Below are 27,809 nucleotides of genomic sequence, written 5' to 3' on the forward strand. Positions count from 1 at the left end.
GATGTCTGTGCTGGCTGAGGTGGTAACTCTCCTTGTTTTGCTTTTAACGCTACCTCCAAGGCACCCTCTGTTTCACCAATCTCTTATGTAAGGTCAAGAGTAGAGCAACCACATCCTGCTCCTTCTTTTGCTGTGCAACACCTTCAGTTTGAGGGTGATGGGTAGCTGGTAGCTTGATTTGCTTTCTCAGGGCTGCTATATCCTCATCCTTTTTCTTCATTAAGGCCTGCACACCTTTAGGATCATTGGGATCGTGTCCCAGCTCTATAATGATTTCTTCCAAGGACTTAATTCTGTTGTCCTTGGCCTGAGATGATGCTTTTTCCAACTCTAACTGAGCAGCAGTATTATGTAGAGAATTTTGTAACCTGTGTGCCAATAAAGTTTTGTCAGCCAAGGTAGAGTACACCATCTCCCCAGTTTGCTTATGCAACTCAATCTGATCCATGGGGTGGATGTCTTTAGCAAAAACCTCCAAATTGGTTCTAATATAGTCAGCAGCTGATTGAGGTTGCTGCATAGTAGGCCTAAAATGACTAAGAGTCATTTTTCCTTCTTGAATATCATAGGCTGCCATTAGCCTCTGCTGATTGGTTGGTGCCATCTTTAAGAGTTGATTGTAGAGCTGGTATCTATGTGGCTCATTTCTTACCTTGATGTCTGTGAACTGCTTCTTGATACTAGAGTCTGACTTGGTCTGCTGCCTTGAAGAACTTACTTCTGCCCCTTGTTGCATTTCTTGCTCCTGCTGCAAGGAGTTGGTCGATGTTTCAATGCTAGGAGGAAGCATAGTCTCAGTTGGTCTTTCAGGCATTTCCTGCTCAGAGAAAGGATTTAGCCTCTGTCGCTTTTCCCCTGGTTGATCTGTTGAGGCTGTTAGAGGAGTTTCCTCTTGCCTATCCCTTTTCTTAATCCTTTCTTCATTGGCTGGTGTTTGAAATATTGGGATTTCAACTGTTGTTTCTTGCATTGGAGGGGCTTGCCCTTAAGCTTGCTGATCTGTAGAAGCAGGTTGATTAGCCATTTCTTCTTGTTGCTCCACATTGGGGAGCTTCTCTTCTTGCTGCATTTCTTTCCCTTTAGCAGTGGTTGTTGCTTGAACAACTGCTTGGGCAGATTGCTGGGGAACGGTGGAAGAAGAGGTGCTTTCTCCAAGATGCCCAGGGGCTGAGGAAAATACCCGTCCAACATGCTCTAGGTCAACTACTTTTTCAAGCCCTTTAATTGCTTTTTGTGTTAATTCCTCTTTAGAATAATCTTCAACTAATGTACCTTATACCCACTCTTGTTGGTTAGCATATTTTTCAATTTGTGGAATGCTAAAGTGGTCATAGCTAGCAAACCTGTATTTGATTCTCCTAAGGCTTATGAAGTGGTTGGGGTCATATGGTGCCCAGTAGAAACTTTTTTTCAGCTGGAAACTTTTTAGGATTTTATCTGCCTCTTCCCAAGCTTCCTCCCTCTTATTAAAAATGAATGGACCTAGTTGGTGCTTGATTTTGAGTTGTGCTTTCTTATTTTTGCTATGGAAGTGAACCATGTCTACATTTCCAAATTGCCGAAAGTATTCCAAGGTGAAAAGCCTCATGGGGACATACTTTGGCAGTCTGTATGGGGCTAGCTCACAGCCATATACCCTGATTACTGTGTGATCTTGGTAAAAATACCAATCTCCAATGTTATAGTTCTTTGAGAGCTGGAGAATCTTCTGCATTTCATCTGTGGGTCTAGGAGGAGGAGAACTCATCAGCAAGGACAGGGCTGGGTGGATGAACAGATCAATAAAATCACAATAGGTGTATGGAGAGTGAAAGACATGGTGAATGATTGATGACCAGAATATTACAAATCTTCTGTTTCCCTTTGCATCTAACTTCTTGAGGAAAACAGGAAAGCTATCAGGCTGATTATACAATAGAAAATGATATATATAGGAGGTGTATTTGAATACCCTCTCTCTCTCCAAATTCATGAACTGTTCATGAATCTTGTCAACTATAAATGTAGCATAGTCATACTGGACAGCAGGAGGCCTTCCTGGGGCAAACATAGATATCATGACCAAGATTATTTCATCCACATATTCACTAGTGTTGTACCCCAAGATGTAGGACATCATGTTCACTAGGACTTTGCCTATGTCATTGAACCATACATGCAGGAAAGGAGGAGGCCGCTGAGGTTGGGAATCTAGCCCCATGAACAACTGAGAAATTCTTGTAATTTGTGAGCTAGACAGCTTGGCACCTTGCTCCAGCAGAAGTTGCATAGAAAGAGGAGTTAGTGGCTTTGCTGAATGAAACTGTAGCATTTGGTTGATGGCTTCAAGAGTGATATGGAATAATACAGAGCCTGAAGGACTCAGAACAGCCCTTTGATTGGGATCATAATTTGCACAGCATTGGTGAATCAAATCAGGGAAAACATTCACCTGAGGGAGATAATAGACTGGTAAGTGGGACTCCCAGATTCCCAAGATGTCAGTACCATTTCTATGTCTTGCTCTTATCTCAGTAATAACTGGAACATGATATCTGCTTGATAATTCAATTACTTCCACCATCTGGTAATCCCTGTCAGCAAGGGATAACCACTCCAAACTCTTATGTGGGGCATTTAGGGGGGCAATGTTTAAAGCTACAGAAGTCTCCATTGTTTGATTATGACTTAGAATTGAGTTATGCTTGGGTTTCAGCAAAGAGCAGCACTGAACAGTGGTTTATGAGGGGTGGAGTGATTTGCAGAAAGGAAAAAGGGGTGAATTAGGTGAACAGAGGGAAACTGCTGCTGAGAAAGTGAAAGGAGCCAATGCTGGGACTGCACGCTGCCTTTACAGTAGAATTTGTCTGCTAATGGTTTTTTAGTTGCAAATGCAGGAGAAGCTGTGGGAATTGAGCAAATTTGAACCGGGGACCCCCTTTTTAAACGAGTTTCGGGTGGAATTGGTAGTTACAGAGTCTCAAACTCGGAAATTTAGCAGGCCGATATGCTTTTAATGCAGACAATTAGGAAAACCAGGGAACGCAGAGGAAAAACAGTAAGTACCTGGTAATGGCAAGGCCGAGGACGCTTGAGAGTTGATGAATTTGTGTTGACAGCAGCTCAGGGGATTGAATTTGCAACCAGACATGCAGACGACGTAGTGCAGCATGCAAGGAAATTCCACAATTGACTAATAGAAACGCGAGAAAATAATGATTTTGCGCGAAAATATGTAAAAAATGGGATTTTGGCGCCCCTTTGCGAATGACGTCAGCATGACGTCACTGGTCGGGCCCGGGTATGGCATGATGACGTGGTGATGTATGAGTGGGCTGACTTGGAAGGATGACGCGGCGGCCATGCTGGATTAGCGGTTAAATGGCAGTTGACGTAGATGCTGACGTGAGCGATGATGCAGGCGTGGGAATAAACAGTGGTAGGCGGTTTTATCAGACCGCTTATTGTATGGGGATGGTAATTGTCAGTGGTCGCTCGACGCAATAGAAAATGGACGCACGTCCCTGGTACGGTGTAAAACCACTGACCATTTCGGAGGGTAAAGGTCGGATGGCGGAGGGGTTCCGAAATCCCTGAGAGCCGTCGGATGGGAGGGCCCAAATCCGACGACAGACGGAAAGACAAGCTGCCAGCGCGATAACACTAGGACCCGCCGATTATAAAATTATTATTTTGGTAAGGCGCAGTGGAGAAAAACTTTGGTAAACGATAAAAAGTGGGTATGCGGACATATAATACAAATGAGTGTGGAAAGGGGAGGTGACCTTGTAAACTGTATAGTGGATGAGGGTTATTAAATTGACCAGATGTCAATTTAAATCCCAAATATAATCTGGAAAACTATATACATGAGTCCCTGCTTTTACCAACATTGTCCGAACTTGAGAATATATGGCTATAATGCCCAAGGGGGGGGGGGGTATGTACATATATTATATATTTTTTTTGGATTTTTGCATAGAATGATATAATAATAGGGGGAGGGGAAAACTTAGGAAGCTATATAATAAGGTTAGAAGTCAATATGAATCTGAGATGTGAAAGAGGAACAGAGAGCTAAGTTTAAGGAGTAAACTTAGACTTAGAAGTAGACGAGAGTGAGAAATGATTTTGTACAAAAGATGTGGCTTTCTTGTGTGGTGGAAACCAACACTTTGGCTTAATATTTCACAAAAGATAAGGTGATGCTAGGACTCGTTGGGGAGATCTCAATGGTCCATTGGAGGGATGTTAGAAAGAGATTTACTGGGGGAAATAGGGAAATTAGACATGCTTCCATAGTTTACCATCAAAATGCTGCATAGATACCTCTGCTTTAGCTGACATGAGCCTTCTTCATCAAGGCTAAAACTGGAGAGAATCAGGCTTCTACAACCCCTGGCTACCTACCCATCTTAACATTCCTAGCATTTTTTGTTACTTCAGGGAGGGTGCATTTAGACTTGCAAACCCCCACTTACTCTTTTCTTTTTCTTTTCAAATGATTTTCTATCCAAAACTACCCTTATTACTTCCAAGGGCCCAGATTAAACAATTTGGCGCCTTTGTTCTCTACCTAACTACTAATCTGCCAAGCTTAAACTGTTTGGACAGATTTTCTTTCTCTATTCTACAACATCAATTTAAACATGGCATGATCCAGATTGAACTGTTGGATCACCCATTTAACAAGAGGAACAGTACCAAAATCATTTAGAACTGTGTTTGTGCACAAAAATATGGAGCCTTTGTAGCATCAAAGCTGAACATATTTGGAACTTCCCATGCCAATCATGAAACATGAAACCTATTGGTATAGGAGGCTAACAGCAACGACGCCAAAAACTGATGAGCTTAGGTATTGCAACAATAATGCTGTAACTCTCAAGGATACCAGCTTTACTTATCAACCCAGAGTTCATACAAACTTGGAGGTGACAGTGCTATATGCACAAGTAGAAGTGAAGGTCCTGCCTGTTGTCATTGTTTGTCTGGCAAGAGACCCCAGGGGTTCCAAGCCAAACTTCTAAGGAGAGCAAACCTATTCTAAGAGAGATCTACTCTATTGTAGTAATGAAGAAAACATCATGAAATGCTAAATCATACCATGACCTAACTAACCAATTAAATAGCTATGCTAAGCAGAATTTATAAATTAACACTAACCTAATGCTAATTATCTAAGTTGTAGAAGTAAAGAGCATCAAAACTAGACTAAGGTGTAACAAATAAACTTAGGCTAAATTAGATTTCAAGAGGAAAAAGCAATCGGAAGCCGAAATGGTGAAAGGAGGACGTCAGGGAGCAACAGTGCATAAGAACTATTGGATCATTTGGATGAAAGGCAAATGAATGGCAGAGATTGGAACGCAGGAGGTTACGTAGATAGATGGGCGAACATGGTTAATTAATAGGATGAACGGTGGAGATCTTATCGCGAAGGCTTAAGTGAATGGATAGACGAACAAGGGAACAAAGCAGATGAATGATGAAGATTGTGTCACGAGGGATTACGTAAGTGGATGGATGAACGAGGTTAACAGGAGATGAATGGCCGAGATATAATTTCATGCATGAATTCAAGAGATGGACGAATGAGGCTAACAGGAGCGATGAACGGCTAAGATCTTATCACGTGGGCGAAGTTAAGAGATGGACGGCGGAGATCATATCGCGGGGAAAAGAAACGTGCGGAAATGAGGGAGCGGGTTTCTAAGCCGGTAAGTAGTTTCTCGTGTGCCCTTCAGGCTGTAAGTAGTATTTGGAAATTTCATGCAATTAGCCTTACTGCATGACATGTAGCACGAGAAAACCACTTTTCTTGCATGCTCTTGGGCAGATAACATTCGTAAACTAATCTGCGCAAGATTGCGTGATAGCCGTTGGATCAGGCGGGGATGATTAATGGTGGTGGTTGACCAAGCTAGTTAGTGATTGGGTGAAGCGACAACTGTCAGATCAGGTAAGGCAGATCGATGGTGGGGGTTTAAAGCACCTAAAGTGATCGGGTGACGTGATAGCCATCGGATCAAGCAAGGCAGATAGATGGTGGGGACTTAAATTTCATAAACTAAGTGGTGGACTCCACGTGAGGCAACAATTGGAGAAATAGTGAATCAGACTGTGATTGTGAAGGTTTGTTTGTGATCAGACGACGAGGAAGCAATTTAGGAGGAACGTGCTGAAGGCAGTTTCAAATGAAAATGACAGAGAAAACCAGTGTGGGTGAACAAGTAACTACATTAAAGATCGAACTCCATATCCCATGCGAGAACCAGAGACCTATGTTTCTGGGGCTACTGAAGGGTCCTTTCCTCAAGTCATGGTCCCAGAGGGAGGGGATGAGGCTCAGACACCTGTGCACAACCTGATAGTGATATTTTTCCTCTAACTAACTTGTGAACTAAAAGAAGGCATAAGTGAAAGTAAACTATAGCAAATTTAGCTACTGAAGCAGATGAATAGGAAAACCATGCATGATCTATGCTATATTTTTGTAATGAAAGTGCAACTACTTAATCAAATAAACAGTGAAAACCATAAGGCTACTAAAGCAAATGAACAGAAAACCATGAAACTAATTAAGCAAATAAACAGAACATAACTCTATGCTAGCATACATGTACAGTAAAGAGGAGCTATGGATGCTTGGGTTGGGCCTTAACCCAAGAGCTTCAGCCCTTGAAGTTAAATCAGAGCTGCTTAAACATAACTCATTCTTATTAGAAAAACCATAGATTACAGAGAAAATTGTCACAAGTCTTTGCAGCTCAGAAATAAAACAGAGTTTTACAATAGAAGTCCCAATCCTACAGAGGTCCTAAACCTCTCTATTTATACATGTGAAGCCTCTAACAACCTTCTTCCCATTAGGGAGGCTTGGCCTCTAATTCAAGAAAAACTAGTTTCTGTCCTTTTCACTTGCTTGACTGTCTTCTCGTCTTCAAAGTGATGGTTGTTTGCACTCCGAGTTGGTGAAGGAATATTCGAATGGAGGGGTAGTAAATGAGGAGGATTTACCTCCTATAGTTACTCTCCCTTGTCCCATTCTAGTTTTACCAAGGTTTTTTCCATAGTTCCTTGCTTTTATCCTTTATACCTGCATTTTCCTTGCTTTTATCATTTATTCTTGCATTTCATGCACATTAGACCACAAAGCAGCATATCCAACTCTAACTCATTTCATAAAAAAAATATAATCAAAAGTATGCAATAAGTTGTGAGAATGGTTGGTTTGACTAAGCTAGGAGGTGAATTAAGGAAAATTAAGGCCCGTATAATTACTCAATGATGAGGCTCATCAACATGCAAAAGAATTTTCACCTTGGCTCCTCCCACATAGCCTTGAGAGTTTGTAATCTTTTCTTTGAGGAGTATGTAGTGGCTCCAATGCCCCATCCATGAGGTTATTGATGTATGGTGTATCGATGTGTCTTTGAACTTTCGCTTAATTCAGAAGCCTGCTAATAGGACATCACATTTTCACACATGTGTTGTAACTATTTGTAAGATTTGTCTTGAACACTTGTAGTACATGTTGCTTTAAACTGTGTTTAACACTTGAATTCATTCAGTTGTTCTAATACATATATTAATGAAAATGTGTTGTATAAATTCTTAACGTTGTCCTACTTGTGTTGGTTACCTCCCAGACATCAGACATAACCTTTTACATAAACTCGCTATAACGACCTTTGCAGTCACGCAGATTGTCCGCTAAGTGTTGTCCATGCTATCTTCTCTTATGTGTTGTGACTGTCACATCTGTGTGGATTTCTCCTTTGGAGGCTACACACATCCTGTTGTGTTGTGTGTTCCTAACAGAGTTGGGCTTCCTCCCATCCGACTTGGTACTCACTCCCACCCTCTCTCTTTGAGGTGAAAGAACCTTGACACAAGTAATACTATCAATAACTAGGAACGTGAACCTCTGTTATGAAACCAGCTCACAAAAAGATAGGAAAGAGAGATCCACGCCTTAGAATTCAGCCTCTTCGAGGGAGCAACCTCCTTTACATTACATAAATGAACAATTCTTGGATGATACAAATGACAAAACCTCCTTTCTATATATAGGAGTCTAAGGAGTCACAATATAATCCAGCCGACCTAACAATAATAATATAAAGCCACAAAAATAACAATAGAGGGATTCTATGGGGCACAGAAATAACAATATGGGGGTAATAGGGCACAAAAATATAAATAAGGGGTATAACTACAATAGTAATGGGGTAATCACTAGTATTATAGGGACCCAACATGCCCCTCTCCTTCAAAAAAGTGTTGTCCTCAACGCTTGAGTAGTTCTGGATACTTCTGCATAAAATTCTCATCCTCCCATGTGGAATCTTCAGCGGATAAGTTCTTCCACTTGATAAGATACTCTGAAATTGATCGATTTCGTAGCTGTCGAGTTCTTGTTTCTGTGACTGCTTCCGGTTCCAATATAATTTTTGCTTCTGTCACCTATAACCTTCTTTAAACATGAAACATGGAAGACTGGGTGCAATCGAGAAGCTGCAAGAAGCTCCAATTTGTATGCCATAGTACCAATCTTTTGCAACACCTTGTACGGACCATAATACTTTGGTGATAATTTATTATCCTTCTTAGCTTGCTTTAGGGACATTTGCTTATATGGTTGTAGCCGTAGGAATACCCAATCACCTACATCAAAACTTCTTTCACTGCGATGTTGATCTGCCTGTTGTTTCATTCTATTTTGTGCCAACACGAGGTTATCCTTTAAGAGTTGGAGGACTTGTTGTTGATGTTCGATGTGACGTTCCACTGCTTGAACCTTAGAATTTTCTCTTAAATATGATGTGATGGATGGTGGTTGATACCCATAAAGTGCCATAAATGGGGTCATTTTTGTTGCTGTATGGAAGGAAGTGTTATACCACCATTCAGCCAGAGGCAACCATTTGACCCATTGTGTCTGTTTATCAGATACAAAGCAACGAAGATATCCTTCCAAACATTTGTTTACTATCTCAGTTTGCCCATCAGATTGAGGATGATAAGATGAGCTATGAGCTAACTGAGTACCAAGACAAGAAAATAATTCTGTCCAAAAATTTCCAGTGAAAATGGGATCTCTGTCACTTACAATAATCTTTGGGTTTCCATGTAGCTTTTGAATTGTTTCCATAAATGCAGTAGAAACTGTACTGGCTTTAAATGGATGTGATAATGCACAAAAGTGTGCATACTTGGTAAGTCTGTCAACTACCACCATGATGACACTCTTTCCCTCAGACTTGGGTAAACCTGTGATAAAATCCATTGAAACCTCCTCCCAACGTTGGCTTGGAATGGATAAAGGTTGTAATAGACCCGGTGTCTTAATTGTTTCAACTTTATTTTGCTGGAAAACCAAACATTCCGCCACAAACTTTTGAATATCTGATTTAAGGCCATCCCAAAAAATTCCTTCTTAACCCTGTGGTAAGTTTTTAAAAACCCTGAGTGCCCTCCTAAGGGAGAAGTGTGCAATTCCATAAGAATCTTTTGTTTTAGCTGGGAATTCTTACAGAGGTATAAGCGATCTTTGTACCATAACGAATCATTTTGCCAGCTAAATGTATCAGAAGTACTGGAATCTTGTTGTAGCTTTCGAATAAGTGCCCACACTTCTTCATCATTCTTCCATTCCTCCCTTGCTTCGTTTATCCAATCTGGTTGGATAATAGAAATGGCACACAACAATGCTTCCACATCCTCATCCTTTCTTGAGAGTGCATCTGCCACCACATTTTGCTTCCCTTTTTTGTAGATGATTTCAAAGTCATAACCCAACATCTTTGTGACCCACTTTTGTTGCTCTTCAGAGGATAATCTTTGTTCTAAAAAGTATTTAAGGCTATCATGATCCGTTTTTACCTTGAAGTGTCTTCCCATTAGGTAGGGTCGCCATTTCTTAAGTGCATGGAGTATTGCCAACATTTCCTTCTCATAAATAGCTTTGCTTAAAAACTTTCCCTTGATTGGACGACTTTCAAAAGCAATGGGTCTTTCATCTTGCATTAGAACAACACCAATTCCATTTCCTGAAGCATCACATTCCACAATAAAGGTTTTTGTGAAGTCCGGTGTAGCTAAGACCGGTGCTTGGCACATTGCCTCTTTAAGATGTTCAAAGGCCTTTGTTGCTTCCGGAGTCCATGAAAATGAATCTTTCTTCAATAATGTTGTTAGAGGTGCTGCTATTCTCCCATAATTCTTAACAAACTTGCGATAATACCCTGTCAACCCAAGAAATCCTCGCAGATGCTTTATGGATGTGGGGATTTTCCATTCCTTAATGGCTTTAATTTTGCTAGGGTCTACCTTAACTCCTTCATGAGATACAATATGACCCAAATATTCCACCTCCTGGACTCCAAAGAAACATTTGGATCTTTTTGCATATAATTGTTTCTCCTCCAATAGTTGTAGCACCCTGTCAACATGTTCAACATGATCCTTCCAAGACTTGCTGTAGATTAGTATATCATCAAAAAATACTAACACAAATTTTCTAAGGAATGGTTTGAAAATTGAATTCATCAAACCTTGAAATGTTGAAGGTGCATTGGTAAGGCCAAAAGGCATGACCAAAAATTCATAATGACCCTCATGAGTTCTAAATGCCGTTTTCGGAATGTCTTCAATCTTCATTCTGATTTGATGATATCCCGAACGAAGATCCAACTTGGTGAAGTAAATTGATCCATGCAATTCATCCAGTAATTCATCAATAACAGGAATGGGGAACTTATCTTTAATAGTGAGCTTGTTGAGCTCCCTATAATCTGGACACATGCGCCATGATCCATCCTTCTTGTGCACCAATACTACTGGAGCTGAGAAAGAACTTTGACTCGGTTGAATTATACCAGCCTCTAGCATTTCTGCAACCATACGTTCAATTTCACTTTTTTGGACATAGGGATATCTGTACGGCCTGATGTTTGGAGGAACACTTCCTGGAATCAGATGAATAGCATGATCATGATCACGCATAGGTGGGAGACCTTTGGGAGTCTCAAATACCTTGGAATGATTGTCCAGACTTTTTGGAGATCTGGAGAAATAGATGATTCCAATGTGGAAACATCTAGCGAACATAATTGTGCAATTACACCTCTTTGCTCCTTTTTTAGAAGCTTTGTCATACCATTAGAGATGATTATCTTTCCTGGTTTCCCTGCAATACCCCTTAATTCAACTTCCTTTCCTTCCGTAGAAAATTTGATGAAAAGTTCTTGAAAATTAAAAGCTATTGTACCCAAGGATTGTAGCCATTGGACTCCTAGTACAACATCAGCACCTCCCATTGGAATGGAAAGCATTGGGCTAGTCAATACATATTCTCCCATGGATAGCTTGATATTATGGCACTTTCCAGAGCAATTTATTGTTCCTCCATTTGCAATCATCACTTGACACTCTGGTGCTGGATATAGGAAGCAATTCAATTCTTTTGCTACCCTACAATGAATAAAATTGTGGGTGCTTCCTGAATCAATCAACACTATTACCTTTTTCTTCTTGATTTGTCCTTCTATCTTGATGGTTTGAGGAGTGGTAATTCCCGCCAATGCATTACAAGATATGGTCGGATTTATTTGTTCTTCATCTAGGCTTTGTTCCTGGAGTATATCTTCTTCTTTTGACCTTTCTTGCTCCTTTTCTTCTTCCTCTTCACAATCTATGTAGAATAATTTCTTCTCAGCACACTTATGACCTTTAGTGTATTTGCTATCACAACTGTAACAAAGCCCTTTTGCTCTTTTTTCTTCCAATTGTTGTGGTGTCAACCTTATAGGTTGTGGAAGACTAGGGCAACAACACTTCCGTCTTTATAGTTGTGAGTGGTATGCTTCCTGGTTGCCATAATTTTGCTTTCCATTTTTCTTGCTAACCTGAATGCCTTCTCTAATGAATCAGGTTCCCAAAGGCGAACATCATGTTGGATATTATCCTTTAAAGACCCTATGAACACATCAATCCTATGCTCCTCTGGAATATCTTTTACCCTTATGTTCAATTTTTGGAACTCCTCAATGTGCTCCATTATTGAACCCTTTTGTTTGAGACTTATCAATTGGCTAAAAAAAGTGTTGCTTTTTGTATCTTCATAATGTGCTATCAATTCTTCCGTAAAAATTGCCCAAGTGATAAATTGTTTACGAGAGCAAAGCCATTGATACCATACAAACTGATTTGGTTCCAAATATACAGTTGCCATACGTACCTTTTGTGCGTTTTGCACATTATTGAGATCGAAGAATTGCTCCATCTGTAATATCCATGTGGCGGGATCCTTGCCATCAAACTTCCTCATATCGATTTTTGGAATATGGTGATTCTTTGATCCAACATTAGCGTCTATGGAATCATGATTAACATTTCTTTTGTTCTCATCATGAGTTTCCTTTACTACCTTTTCACCATTAGTGACCCTTTCTTGTAGCAACTTCTTCAATTCTTCCATATCTGTCTTCAAATCTGCCATGTCTCTCTTCAAATCTGTCTTTGAATCATCCATCTTAGCTTCCATTCCCTTTATCTTAGATTCCACGCCACTTATCTTAGCTTCTGTTAGCTTTTGTGAGCGTGACATTTGTTGCACTTGTTCTTGTAATTTTGATATATCATGTAGCATTTCTTCCTCTTCTTCATGAGTCATGCTAGAGCTTTCAGGTTCCTTACTAGGTGTTTGCATTTTCTTTCCTCGGGGCATCAGTTACCGATAATAATGCTTTACTATGCCCTTTGAATTTAGTTAAACCAAGCTTACACAAAAATAAAAAAAAAACTACACACCTTTTTTCACTTTATAGAAGCCTGATATTGAATCTGATGTATCTCTGTAATTTTGGATCATCCAGTTCTGAAATTGCTACCTGTAGTAGCCTTCTACGTCCTCTTTCCAATGCCACAAGTCTGAGCCAAATTGGATTCTCCAAGGAAGAGTTATGTGAAATCTCCCACAGTGACTTGCTTTTAGACTGGTTCAGTAGAGCAAACTTGTACGACGTGCCACGAGTCACTGTTTCAACCTTTGAATCTGAAACAAACATACAAGAAACTACAGTCCGTCCTCTTTCTGTACCTTTTTACAAAATTTCAATCCGATCCTTAGAGAGAAAGTTATGACGATTTTCCCCAGGTCATCTGTTTTGAATGTAATTCAGGAGTCTGCAAAAAGACCAACTTCCTCAAATCATATCTCCGAAAATATCGCGCGAAAAGCTCTGAAATTCGGACCCAAGGTTCAGCACCAATTCTTCTCAAATGGGTTTTTTTGCGACTTCTGAAACGTCACAGAAAAAAAGTTATAGCGAAAATTCCATGATGACCTGTTTGGAGTAGCGAAACCCTAGAATCCAAAGCTCTGATACCAAATGTTATGAAACCAGCTCACAAAAAGATAGGAAAGAGAGATCCACGCCTTAGAATTCAGCCTCTTCGAGGGGGCAACCTCCTTTACATTACATAAATGAAAAATTCTTGGATGATACAAATGAAAAAACCTCCTTTCTATATATAGGAGTCTAAGGAGTCACAATATAATCCAGCCGACCTAACAATAATAATATAAAGCCACAAAAATAACAATAGAGGGATTCTATGGGGCACAGAAATAACAATATGGGGGTAATAGGGGAACAACAATATAAATAAGGGGTATAACTACAATGGTAATAGGGTAATCACTAGTATTATAGGGACCCAACAACCTCGCTACTTGAAGTCAAAGCAAACCACTCTCTTGTGCTCAAGAGAAAGAGTTAAGGCAAACATTTAAGATAATGGGAACTGAGCCATCATACCAGATGGGGCTCCCATACCAAACTATGTGAGGTCTAGTTGGGACTTCATATCGGGGTGATCCCTTAAATGTTGGTGGGTCCCACATTGTCAACATTTCTAGCACTAGAAGGAGGGCTGCCATTTGTTTATGGTTGAATGTCCTCTCACACTCACTCATCAATCATTTGGTCATCGTAGTAATTCGAACTCCCTCTCACTACGTGCAACTCTGAAGTTGGTTACTCCTCATGCCCTGCACATGAACATGAAATTCCATATCACCACCTTCACTTTGTCCATCCCATCACTCGTCAGTTCACAAAAGCAGTCAGACCGATCCCAGGAATACAACATCTTCCATATGCATCAAGAAAGCCAAAAATCACTCCCACAGGGGTTCTTGTATCATTAGTGGAAGAAGCAGTTCTTACCACACTTGAAGGTATGACAGAAGCTATTGAAGACAGAGAGGAACCTCTGCGCTTTGGACAGGGAGAAAGAGACACCCTCGTGATCTTGGGCTTAGACTATGGGATAAGGGTCATAGGAGAAGGCTGTGGAGGAGGTGGAGGCGGAGACGAACCAACAGACTTAGAGCCTGAACCGTCAGATTCTAAAGAAGAGGATGAGGACGATGAAGAAGAAGACATGGCTGACCAAAATATGGAATGGATGACTCAGGGACCATTGTCCCTCCAGGGTGCTTTGCACAAGATTCTGAAGTGGTCGGAGAGGATGATCACAAAGTTCGACCCTCACAACATAGTGAAGGCAGAAGATCATTTGGAAAACTTCTACCTACAATTGCAGAGTCTTGAGGTATGGTACGACGATGTAGAATGTATATTGTTTCCATGTACCTTGGATGGTCACATAGCTGCATGGTATCACAGCCTTATTTCCAACTCCATATAGAATTGGGGTGCATTCAAATGCATGTTTCTGGAAAATTTTGCCGATGACAAGACCCCAACCATGTTGTTGTAAGAGTTAGGAAGCTTGAAGATGGAGGGGAAAGAAAAGGTAAAAGACTTCAATCAGAGGTTTCTGCGCATATTGAACAATCTTGTAGCGGACACGAAGCCTCATGACTCCATCACTGTCAATTACTACACGTCTGCATTACTGACCAACATTGCGCAGTTCGTCAAGCGAGCTGCGAAACCAAGGTTACTGGAAAACTATGAAGAGGCAATCATTGTTGAGAAAGAAATGTGCGTGATTGGAGTCATCAAGGATGATGAGCCAGCAAAGGACTCTAGGGACTCAAGCAGGAGGTCCCAAGCGGCGGCGAGCAAAGGTAGAGACAAGGAAACAAGTGATATTGAAACCCTCACTTGCTTGGTCAAGAACTTGACATCAGAAGTGTCTGAGCTTAAACAATGAAAAAGAGACACGTCTGCGAGCAACCATCCACCCAGACAGAGACAAGGAAGCATGTCATCAAGAAGCAACCATCTCCCAATGACAACTACGCAGTGCTTTGTGTTTCAGCTCGAACGGTGCGTGAACGATCAATTATGTTCATTTCATGAAGATGACCACTCAAAAAGGTCTTGTTTAGACTGGAAGCGAGTTGTAGACTCAGTATACAGCTTCACACTTGATGTAGACAACAGTACACAAGGACAGTTGGGAGATACAGATAATGATGAAGATGTTGCACCAGATGAGGCATCAAGCTCTAGGCATGTGGTAAACATGTATCAGTGTTCGTAAGCAGCGATGAAGACGAAAACCAAGAAACAACCTCAAAAGTTAAATTATCATTACAATCTCAGAAGTAAGGGGGCTCCCCCTACAGTTGGGGAAATGCAAAAAAGTTGAAATTTGATTAGGAAGGTTGATCCACTAGCCATCCCAAAGAATAAAACGTAAAGAAAGGCCGGGAAGACAGCAACAAACAAGAGTACGTCCATGAGCCACAAACTACATAATACTCCGCTAGACAACCCGATCACTAGCCTTACCCCGGACACCTCGGTGATTCTACCCCTTCTAGATTACAACATTGTGGATTCCATGAAGAAAACTTGCATGAACATCAGTTTGTTCAATTTAGCTACGATCCAGAGTTAGTGGGACATCCTGTTGCACGCACTGGGACAAACAACAATAGACAGTGCGGCCTCTACTAGCAAGGAAGCAAGCACACCTCCCGGATCACTTTTAACTGTGTTAAACACACTCTGGATGGATGAAGAGAACTCATATTGCCCTCCATTCCTGCTCTCATTTGAAATTTTCAACTGTAATATTCACAACTTCTTGGTTGATTATGGCTCGGTAGCCAACATCATGCCGCTCTCCATTGCCAAAAATATCAATGTGCAATGGAGCAAGACATTTAGGCAAATCATCCAATTTGATCAAACATCTATACTAGCCATTGGTGAACTTCGAGATCTGATCATCTGACTATCCTACGATAGTTGAGTTCACCAGTGCATCAACACTATTGTTGTGGACATACCAAAAGCATATGGCTTACTACTCAGTAGAGACTAGTCCAGCAAGTTGAACAGATACTTCTCTACAAACTAGTTGCACATGTGGCTTCCATACAAGGGTAAAAACAATCAAATCCAAGTGTTATCCGAGAGGTATATGAGGCACAATGTCATTCCCATCAATGGCGAAAATGAACCATTTGCCTTCACAAAACTCATGTTTAGCAATTGCCTCCTGGAAACAATGATGGGGTGTTATCTTGTACGGCCAGCCCCAACGCCACCAAACATGCAATTGGGTCTCCTTCCTTTCCCAAATGATGAAAATGAAGTATGTACATTACATTGTAACTATAGCAACGGTAGCATTAGCAACAATAGTAGTGCAAGTGCATCGAACGGTCTGTGTAAAGACGAGTTGTGGACCATGTATTTCAACAGATCAAAGACACAAGATGTCTCAGGAGCCGAGTGTGTTTTGATCGACCCAAACTACAGGAAACATCTGATTTCGAGTCGCTTGGAGTTTGATTGCATGAACAACATTGCTGAGTATGAAGCACTCGTGTTGGGCTTGCAAAAATCCATTAACCTCAATGTGGTCACGATCAAAGTGGTAGGTGATTTGGAGATAGTGGTACGACAGTTACGTAACACCATTCACTGTTTATCACTGCATCTCAAAAGTTACCAGCAAGAGGTATGGTGATTGATCTCTAACTTCCAAGAATTTAACATCATTGTTATACCAAGTACACGTAATGCAGTTGCTAATGCTATGGAAAACACAACTTCTAGGATGTCACTAATTAGGGATAGATTTACTATTGAAATTTTATATAGGTTGTCTATCCTGGATAACATAACTAACTTACGCATTTTTAATGATTATCAATATATATTGTATTTCATGGCCAATGCTAACACCTTCAAAAATGCAGCGATAGATGAAAACGAGCACGAGAAATCTCTACAAGGAGAGGCTGGTATCAAGAAAGGCCACCTGATCCTTAAGGGACTAGCATCATTGGAAAAGCTTTATGACTTGCAAGAATTATTTCAAGGATCGAGGAACAACAAATCCCACAGTTCCACCATGACGTATGAGCTGATAAATTTAGGACTAGAACAAGGTTTGAAGTTAGTCAATCACAGTACATCTTTCACGTAGCAAGAGCGGCAAGCATTTGTCAGCTTGTTCAAATAGTATCGGGATGTGTTTGTGTGGAGATATGATGATCTAAAAACTTATGACATGCAAATAATCCAACACATCATTCTTATCAAAGAAGGGGTCAAGCCAAATCAACATAAGCTTAGGAAAGTACATCCGTCACTTCAACCCCTCATACAGAAAGATATCACCAAGCCATTGGATGTACGGATCATATAAAAAGTTCATCATTCTACTTGGGTTTCAAACCTTGTTCCTGTATGCAAGAAGTCCGAGGAAATTTGCGTGTGTGTTGATTTCTGGAACGTGAACTGCACCTTGGACAAAGAAAACTACCCTATGATGTCTATGGACCACATTATGCAAACAATATCTAGGCCGTATATGTTTTCCTTACCTGACATTTTATTAGGATACAATCAAGTTTTGGTGGCAGAACCTGATAGACTCAAAACTACCTTTCGTACCAAGTGGGTATGTTTGCATACAGATGAATGTCATTTGGGTTTGTGAATGCAGGCACAACCTTTCAGTGTGCCATGGACTTCACCTTCCGAGGACTCATCAGACAGCGCGTAATGGTATACCTCGATGATGTGATTGTGTTTTCAAGGACACATGAGGACCACATACGCCATTTGAAAAAAAAAATAGTGATGCCGGAAATATGAGACTTTTTTGAATCCAAAAAAGATAATATACACAGTGTTTGAGGGGAACCTTCTTGGACACATCGTTTCAAAAAAAGGGATCAAGTTTTATCCGAACCGGGTTTGGACTATTACAAAGATCCCTCACCCAACCAACAAGAGAGCAATGTAGTCCTTCTTGGAGAAGATAAACTTCCACTGCAAGTTCATCTTGGATTATGCGCAGGTAGTCAAACCCATTTAGGACATGACCAAGAAGGATGAAGTCTACAGCTGGGGCAAGAGAGAAAAGTACGTATTCACCAAAAGCACCTGCACTCTATAGCCCAGACTTCAAAAAAAGACTTCCTGTTGTACACCTTCACCTCCGATAATTCACTCGCTGCAGTAATCACTTAGAAGGACGAGATGAACAACAAATACCCCATATCTTTCATGAGCGCAAGCATGCAAGGACCCGAACTTAACTACCCCACTGTTGAAAAACAAGCATATGTAGTTTACAAGTTGGTGAAACACTTTAGACCCTACTTGCTGAAGAACCACTGCATAGTCTACGTCCCTCACCTAGCAATATGCACACTTCTCGTATAACAAGAAATGGGTGAACGATGTGGGAACTGGATGATAGACTTGCAAGAATATGATCTTGACATCAAGCCAGTTCACATGGTCAAAGGTCATGGGCTCTGCAGACTCGCAGCTAAAGTCGTACATGCGCAGGATGAGGAAGAAGAGCTCGTCGATTGGGGGTAGGAAGTTGAAATGTATGATGTAGTGTGAGCAACACCCATTGAAGACAGAAACCCTTGGTATGCATATGTGCGCCAGTAACTTGAGCATGACACCGTACCCTCTCACTTTTCCATCATACAGAAGAGGGATTTGCGTCTCAAAGCTTTAGGATATCAGTCGGTGCATAGAGTGCTTTACAGGAAGCAGAGAAACAAACTTTTTCTCAGGTTCCTAGGGGCACATGAATCAGAGTAGGTACTACACAATCTGAATGACAGACCCTTCGGGGGCCACTTTGCGAGAAACACCACTGCACATAAAGTTATGCGAGCTACTTTCTACTTGTTATAGACATATTTGGGCACTGCAACCCCAATCAAATATGTCCATAAACCAAGGGCTTCTAAACCCCTAAAAGTGTTGTTTCATACCCTAAAGGGACAAGGTCAGCTGATTACATCATTTCCTAGAAGTTCTCCCTGAAAAACTATTCAGAACTGGTCAAAACTGGACCATACAGACTGCTCCATGCATAGGGTGCGATGCATCTCACCTATTACACATAGGGGGTGCGATGCATACTGGAAAGCCCTTTTTTAGGGTGCGATGAGCGAGAGCAGACAAATGGCAGAAGCCGTTTGCTAGGTGGAAACTCAAAGAATCTTCTAGAAACTGCTCATATGACAATTGTCTCTCTGAATTCGCCTAGGGATGAGTAAGAGGTCTGAAATCTCCAAGTGGGACCAAGAACTATCAATGAAATGACACTAATCAAAATCCTAGAAGCTGACTCACTCTCCTACAAACATCTATATATGGATCCCTCATACTAGAGATCCAAAGGCTGGAATTTTGTAATTTGCAAGGAAGTGTTGTTGGTTTCTCTTTGAATACATTGTTGGGTGATTTTGCTTTGTATGAGGTGAAGAGGGCTTTCATGCTGGGAGGATGATGTTGGATCAGACAGCCTGGTTTTAATCCTCTCTTCTACTGCTTCTATCAATAAAGCTATTTGAGTTTTCCTCCATATGCTTGTATATCTATGAATCTTGTATTTGTATATGCATTTATATGGTTAATGTACATCTGATCCTACATTGTTTATGGTTATAGATCTCTATGCTTTGATAGTATTTTGCTACCTTGACTCTATAGGTGTTCTTCGAAGTGGGACAAGTGAGAAAAGAGTGGCGAAAGCTCTATCAAGGGAGAGAGGAAACAAGCAAGGAGACTAGTGAAAGACTGAGGTTGGTACTCTCTGCTTCTCTCTCATCTATCTCTGATAAAGGAAAACACAAGTAACTTTAGTTTGTTTGTTTCTAAGATAGCTACCCGTCTTAGTGGGATTAGCAGCTCTAAATGGACACTAGTTTTCTCGATAAAAAAATGGCGACTCCACTGGGGAGAGAATAGTTTGTTTGTTTTGTTACTGTTGTTTGCTTTATAAACCACAGATGGAGCCTGAAGTTAAGCCAGCTAGCCTTTGAACTGCTTTTGCTATGCAACTGCAAAGTAGATCAACGTTGCTTCAGTAAATCTCCGAGTTGGTTTATGAACTGAACATCTAGCTTGCAAACATCCTAAGTGCCCTAGTGGTAGCTCAAATAACCTCATTAGATCAGCCCCTATACTTTGTGTTTACTGACAATCATTAGCTTAGCCTAAATCCCTGAACTTAGCTGCAAACTATGAGTAAAAACCAAGCTCAGTCTCATCCTTGGACCATCACACTATCTCTTCTTGGAAATCTGGATGCATCACACCTCTCGTGTGTTGTAGGTGAGATGCATCCTTGTTTCGCTGTGTTACAGGTGTGATGATTGACTAAGACTGTTTCTGCCTCCAGATTTTGGTTTTTTCTTCATTGTCTTCAGCTTTATTAAGTAGTTTTGCTGTCTATGATCAGTATATCTCTGTTGAAACCATCTTCCTTTGCATTATTCAACTTCCATCAGAAGGAATTGTGAATGTTTTTTTTATGTATTTTTCATCATTTACAGTTCTTTGCAAATAGTAGCTTAATCGAACTGTCGTCTTTTGATTTGAAAGTGTCGCAAGTGTCATTTTCAGTCAAGAAAAAGAGTGTTGCAAAGAATTCCTCTTTTAGATAGTTGATTACACTTTTTCCATTGTATTTGATTTGAATTAATAGTATTTCAAGTGTTGAAAACAATTTTAAATTCGAAATCAGAAAGTGTCGTCTTGGCTTTACTTTCGTTTTTTGAAAAGAAAATTGTTAGTACTGTCGCTTTGAAAGAAGATAGTTCAGATCTATACTTAGTTTTCTTTTTGTCATTCTCACATTAAGGAAACTGAAAAACAATACATGCATGTGCATTTTCATTTAGACTGCATGCTGAAATTGATTTAGGAAAAGTGCATCTAGTGTGTGCTCTCTGCTCTATGTTGAAAGAATTTCATCTCTCTTTCCTTAGTAGCTAGGATTTTCATTGCAAAAAGAAAGTAAACGACTGTTTATCATCTTAGATTGCATATTTAGGAATTATATATCTACATCACGTGGTGAACCTTAAAGGAAAACTTCTTAAGAAAGATCAACTGTAAAATAAACCTCAATGAACATAAAAATGCTTTGGAACCTAACGCACAACATTTAGAAGTCTAGGCTAGAGACGTATTCCGGTGTCGTAAAGCCTGGTAACTATCGCTTTCATCATAGGTTGGGTGATTCCTCCTCTTTGAGATGACAAGTGCCAGTACGAACTTGTGCTCCCACGTACCGTTGAGTATATATTGGGAGACCACAATAGGCTACATACTTTATCCTTAGGAAGCCATGTCTTCCGCCCTATCGATCGCAATGCACTAAACACAGCATTCGGGAAGATTGACTGCCATACCGTAAAAAGTATTCTGCAGTTTTGTGATTGGTTTGGTAATCCCTCTATCTAGATTTCCAGAGTAGTCACTTTCATTCCTTTTCAAACTCCTTAAAAGAAGAGGTCCATCTGAGCACTTGTCACTTCAGGCTCATTAAAAATCGAAGGCGACTAGAGTCATCTTTAGCTTTTTCTCAACTCTTAAAAATTGAAAAAGCAAGTTGTGTGAAAGCATCATAAAATTATTTCAATCGGAATAACGTCACTATTTTCTCGTTGGTCTTAGGTTGAGAAAATGGAGTCTACCAATCAAGGATTTCCCCTTGGGGGAAATCCTAGTCCCTTCTCCTCTTGGGGGGAATGTTGATGCTCCACACATGGCTACATTATCCTTCCAGGACTCACAGTTGGCCTGCCAGTATGGCATTTCTCGACCTCTGTCATTCAAAACACCGCAATTCCTCAACAATCAGATCAGCAACTAGATGATACTGAAGTTGCTCCCTTACCTTCTACTTCATTTGTTTCTCCCTCTCCTTCTTCCTCTTCGCTTGGTGAAGCCAGTAAAAACCAAGTAATTGAGAAGAAGAAGAAAGGGAAGGAGAAGAAGAAGAAGAATCCAATAGCAAAAGGGGGCAACCGTGCATCGTCTGGCAAAAATCCACACACTGCACCTTCCAAACCTAAATCTCCATGTGTCATTTGCAAGGGAGACCACTGTCATCGAGATTTTCCCTGCATCCCATGGATCTTGAGGGACTGGTCTCCTCGCTTGCACAATCCGGTGTCTTCAACCACTGACGATCATGTTGAGAGCACACCATCAACTAGTGAAAACGAAGCCAATGGAAAGAAATGTAAATCTAAATTTCCTTGTAGACTGTGTGAAGGTGATCATGTCCTCCACCATTGTCCTTTCCTAGACGAAGCTAAAAGAGTCTTGGATAACTGTCCTGCATCATTGCAGTGACTTCCCCCTGGATACAAGAAACTCTTGCCGAGTCCATCGCTAGTTGAAAATCTGACTGACACACTGTTGTTGTCAGTCGAAGCACCTATCATTGAAGATAAACCCTCTGAGTCCACACCGAACCAAAGTCAACAGGTCGAGATGGAAGTCGACCCAATCTTGTCTTTAGAGGGTCCACCTTTAGATGATACTGTCACCAAAGAGAATGAGAATGGCACCGTTCAAATTATTTTCGTAAACACAGAATCCGATGAACATGGGGGCAATCTACCCATTCCTTTTCTGTAGGAAGGAAGTTCGTCAAAGGTTTATCCGGCCGTTTATTCAGTCCCACCTCCAAGCAATATAGTCGTTTCCTTCGATTGGAATCTACTAGTGTTACAGGGAAAAGTGTCTATGCAGAACTGCTAATCCCACTAAGGCGGGTAGCTACCTTAGAAACAAACAAAGTAAAACTACTTTCATTTTCCTTTATGAAAGATAGATGAGAGAAGAATAAAGGAGACCAACCTCTGTCTTGCGCTTGGTTCCTTGTTCGATTCCTCTCTCTTCTGATAGTCCTTTGCTACTTGCTTTCTTGTATACCCAGCTTCACAAAGTACCTGTAGAATCAAAGCAGCATAACACTATACGAGAACATGGATTTATTATCATGAACAATCTAGGATCAGATGTAAATTGACCATACAAATGCACAAAACATAAATTACACAAGAGTATGGAGGAAAACTTGAATAGCTTTATTGATAATCAAGAAAGAGCCAAGAGAGTTACAACCAGTTGTTCTGACCCAGTATCATCCTCTCAACAAGTAAGCCCTTCTTCACCTCATGCAAAGCTTAGATCACCCAACACTATGATGTTGCCTCAAGAAACCAACAGCAATTCCTTACAAGATGCAAAATTCCAGCCTCCGGATCTCTGGGATGAGGGATCCATATATAGATGTCTGCAAGGGAGATGAGTCAGCTTGTGATTTGATTAGTGTCTTCCCTCTGATAGTTCTTGCTTCCACTTGGAGATTGATGATCTCTTACTCATCCCTGGTCGAATTCAGAAAGGAAAGTGTCACAGGAGAAGTTTCTAGAAGATTCCATGCTTCTCCACCTCGCAGATTGACACTACCATTTGTCTCTTCTTGCCCATCGCACCCCATAGAAGGGCTTTTTGAAATGCAACGCACCCATTGTGTGTATTTAGGTGAGATGCAATGCACTTTGCCTATGGAGCAGGTGAAATGATCCAGTTTTGACCAGTTCTGAGTAGTTTTTCATGGAGAACTTCTGGGAGAAGTTGTAATTAGTTAACCTTGTTCCTTTAGGGGTTGGAACAACACTTTTAGGGACTTGGAGCCCTTGGTTTATGGACATTTTATGCTTGGGGTTGTAGTGCCCAAAAATGTCTATAACAACTAGGCAGACCCCGCCTACCATCTAATGTACCATTTCGAATCATAGTACAAGCTTACAGAATGATCATGGTTGGTACTATTATAGATGAAGGGGTTTCTATGAGTATCCTTTCCTCAACTACTTGGAAAGCGCCTGGTTCACCATCGCTTCTGCCTGAGATTCGAAATCTGACAAGCTTCAACAAAGGAACCAGTCAACCATTAGGGATCCTTCCAAATTTTCCTATAACTTTGAGAAGGAAAACCGTTCATCTAAATGTGATGGTAGTCCAAGGACCTCTAGATTACAATCTACTCATTGGGCATGACTACATTTATATCATGGGAGCTATCATTTCCTCACTCTTCCGAGTGATGTGTTTTCCACATGAAGGTAGAGTGGTCCACCTAGTTGACCAGCTTTCATTCCCTGGTTCAAACACAGCTATTAGTCAAATGCCATCCCTAACTGGTATTTTTACACAAGGAATGTCTCATCAATCTCTAGTCTGTCCACCTGATGATCGCGAGTGATTTGGTGATTATGACTGAAACCTAGGAGGCATGCGCCTTGGTCTGCTTCAGCAGAAAAACCCCGAATATGAGGTAGGTTTCCACGTAGGAATATGACTAGTTTGACAATTCTATCTGTTTAGGAAAATGGATCAGGCTGGAAAAAGATTCCCTCTTCAAAGGTTATGTGATTGGCACTGACAACAGTCACCTTTGTCCATTTCGATGGACATTTCCAAGGAAGTGTTTTTTCTACAACACGAATGGAACAATCTTGCTAATGCAAGAACTTCCATATGGTGACCTGGAAAATCTACTTTATACCTGGGGGCATGAAAACCTTTTTGCATGCAAGTGAAAAGCGACCATTTATTTTCTTAGTTTGTAGACTCTTAACCCTTTAAACTTGTAGGTTGATCGTTCCTAGCTTGCATAACGAAAGGCTCCAGGAGCAAAGTTGCGCATGGGGCAAGCTTCCTAAAAAATGAACCTACCGATGAGACATCCTTATTATACGACTGGCACGAGCAGTTTTATGCGAAGTTCAAGCTTGTTAAAAAATAAACCTAGCCACGAGCAGTTTTACGCAAAGTTCAGGGTCGTTAAAAAATAAACCTAGCAATGAGAAAATGTTCCCCCAAAGTTTAAGCTCATTAAAAAATGAACCCGCCTTCAGTAAATAATCTTTGTGATCACATAATTATAAGCTTTTGAACCTTGGTTGTGTTCTTACCATCACCTCCACTCTTTTTTAGCTGATCATACGCCTCCATTTGATTTTTTATCCTTTTTAGGAACAACTGCGACGAGTGATTCTATTAGTCACCTTCTTTACACTGTCGTGATTGAAAAGTTCCAAATCTTACCTGGAACCAGTTGCTATCCAAAAACATCACTTGTTCCTCAAAAAATGAGTCTCCTTTAAGCTCTTTTCATTTGACTCATAAAATATGAAAATATTGTCGAGCAATTGGCCTCTCCAGCTCGTTAAAGGAATCGGAAGTGCCATCCCTCCTCTAGATTTTAATCTTTTTGGACCCGAGGGATTATTACACAAAAAGATCGAGCGCTTGTCTTGTTCGGCTCGTTAAAACTATCAAGAAGTCATCTCTTTCGTATTATTTTACACTTTTTTGGACTTAAGGGGTCACATTATGAAAAAGGACCACTGGAGTTGCCTTTACGTCCCTTTTCAGACTCTCTAAAATTGAAAAGGACCGAGTTATCTTTGTCATTAAGCTTTTTAAAACAATAGCGACAAACTTGTCCATGCAGACAAGAGCGAGTTTCACTGTTGCTAGGCTCGTTAAAACATAACGACAGGTTTACCCAAAGGGAAAATTATAGAACCAACATATGTTATCCTCCTTAAGCTTGAAAAAAATAAAGAGGTACTGGTCAGAAATGACTGGGGAAAAAGGGAAGAAAACTTGAATAGCTTCATTGGTAGCAGGTTGCTCTTGAACATGACACTTTCACTCCGTCACCATGATTGATTCAGGTTGGGTTATTCTGTTCACTGGTCATATCACCATTGGTTCGCCGTACCATCCATTTTTGGGGTTAACACTACCAATCCATTTCAGTGTCGCCGATATGTTCAAGAGAAGTCGCTCAGAGAATTCACCAACCTAGCTAACGCCTCATCCACTGCAATACCTTCACCCTCCATTTTTCATGACCGCCACCCTGAACCTTGTATCATCAGATCGTTTTCACCTCTACAAAATCATTTTCTCTGTTCCGTGTCCTAGATGTGGGATTCATTAATGCCCTCCTACGACGGGTCACTTCTTGTTGACATCAGCTCATTACCCAAGAAGTTGACTTAGGAACAACCCTTTTAGTACTTTGAAGCTTGCATGCCTCAATAGCAAGTTTCTCACTTCCGACGACATGTTTACATCAATGGCCTTCGACCAAAAGATTTTGCGTGGTGTTCGACATCAACTCATGTATTCACACCACGTAAATTGTACTGCAGTACCTTGAGGGTCATTATCATTATCGGTGATTCCTCTCACGCTTGTTAATAGCTTACATCATTGGTTGGTAATCAGGCGATGTCTTTCCATGTTCGACAACAGAACGTCTTTTCACATGGATCGACTTGTACTTTGGGTGAAGATTGAATGAGTTTGAAGACCCCAGATCTAGTTTCATCCATCCGGGCTGCGATATATTCAGGAAAATAAATAATAATAATAATAATATCCATTTTTAAGGTCACAGCCAAGCCAGACACCAAATTGGTGTATGAGACCCCCTTGTTTGTGGGACAAGGGACCCACCTCCGGGCAGCGATTTGACTGCTAAGTCTACGAAGGCATACATACTCTACCCCCCTCTGGTTTTGAACCTGTGACCTCTTAGAAGGAAACACATAGCGACAAACTTGTCCATGCAGACAAGAGCGAGTTTCACTGTTGCTAGGCTCGTTAAAACATAACGACAGGTTTACCCAAAGGGAAAATTATAGAACCAACATATGTTATCCTCCTTAAGCTTGAAAAAAATAAAGAGGTACTGGTCAGAAATGACTGGGGAAAAAGGGAAGAAAACTTGAATAGCTTCATTGGTAGCAGGTTGCTCTTGAACATGACACTTTCACTCCGTCACCATGATTGATTCAGGTTGGGTTATTCTGTTCACTGGTCATATCACCATTGGTTCGCCGTACCATCCATTTTTGGGGTTAACACTACCAATCCATTTCAGTGTCGCCGATATGTTCAAGAGAAGTCGCTCAGAGAATTCACCAACCTAGCTAACGCCTCATCCACTGCAATACCTTCACCCTCCATTTTTCATGACCGCCACCCTGAACCTTGTATCATCAGATCGTTTTCACCTCTACAAAATCATTTTCTCTGTTCCGTGTCCTAGATGTGGGATTCATTAATGCCCTCCTACGACGGGTCACTTCTTGTTGACATCAGCTCATTACCCAAGAAGTTGACTTAGGAACAACCCTTTTAGTACTTTGAAGCTTGCATGCCTCAATAGCAAGTTTCTCACTTCCGACGACATGTTTACATCAATGGCCTTCGACCAAAAGATTTTGCGTGGTGTTCGACATCAACTCATGTATTCACACCACGTAAATTGTACTGCAGTACCTTGAGGGTCATTATCATTATCGGTGATTCCTCTCACGCTTGTTAATAGCTTACATCATTGGTTGGTAATCAGGCGATGTCTTTCCATGTTCGACAACAGAACGTCTTTTCACATGGATCGACTTGTACTTTGGGTGAAGATTGAATGAGTTTGAAGACCCCAGATCTAGTTTCATCCATCCG

This window comes from Pinus tabuliformis, chromosome X, assembly GCF_031772625.1.
Source record: "Pinus tabuliformis cultivar Carrire ecotype Pingquan chromosome X, CPIR1, whole genome shotgun sequence".
NCBI classification, from domain to species: domain Eukaryota; kingdom Viridiplantae; phylum Streptophyta; class Pinopsida; order Pinales; family Pinaceae; genus Pinus; species Pinus tabuliformis.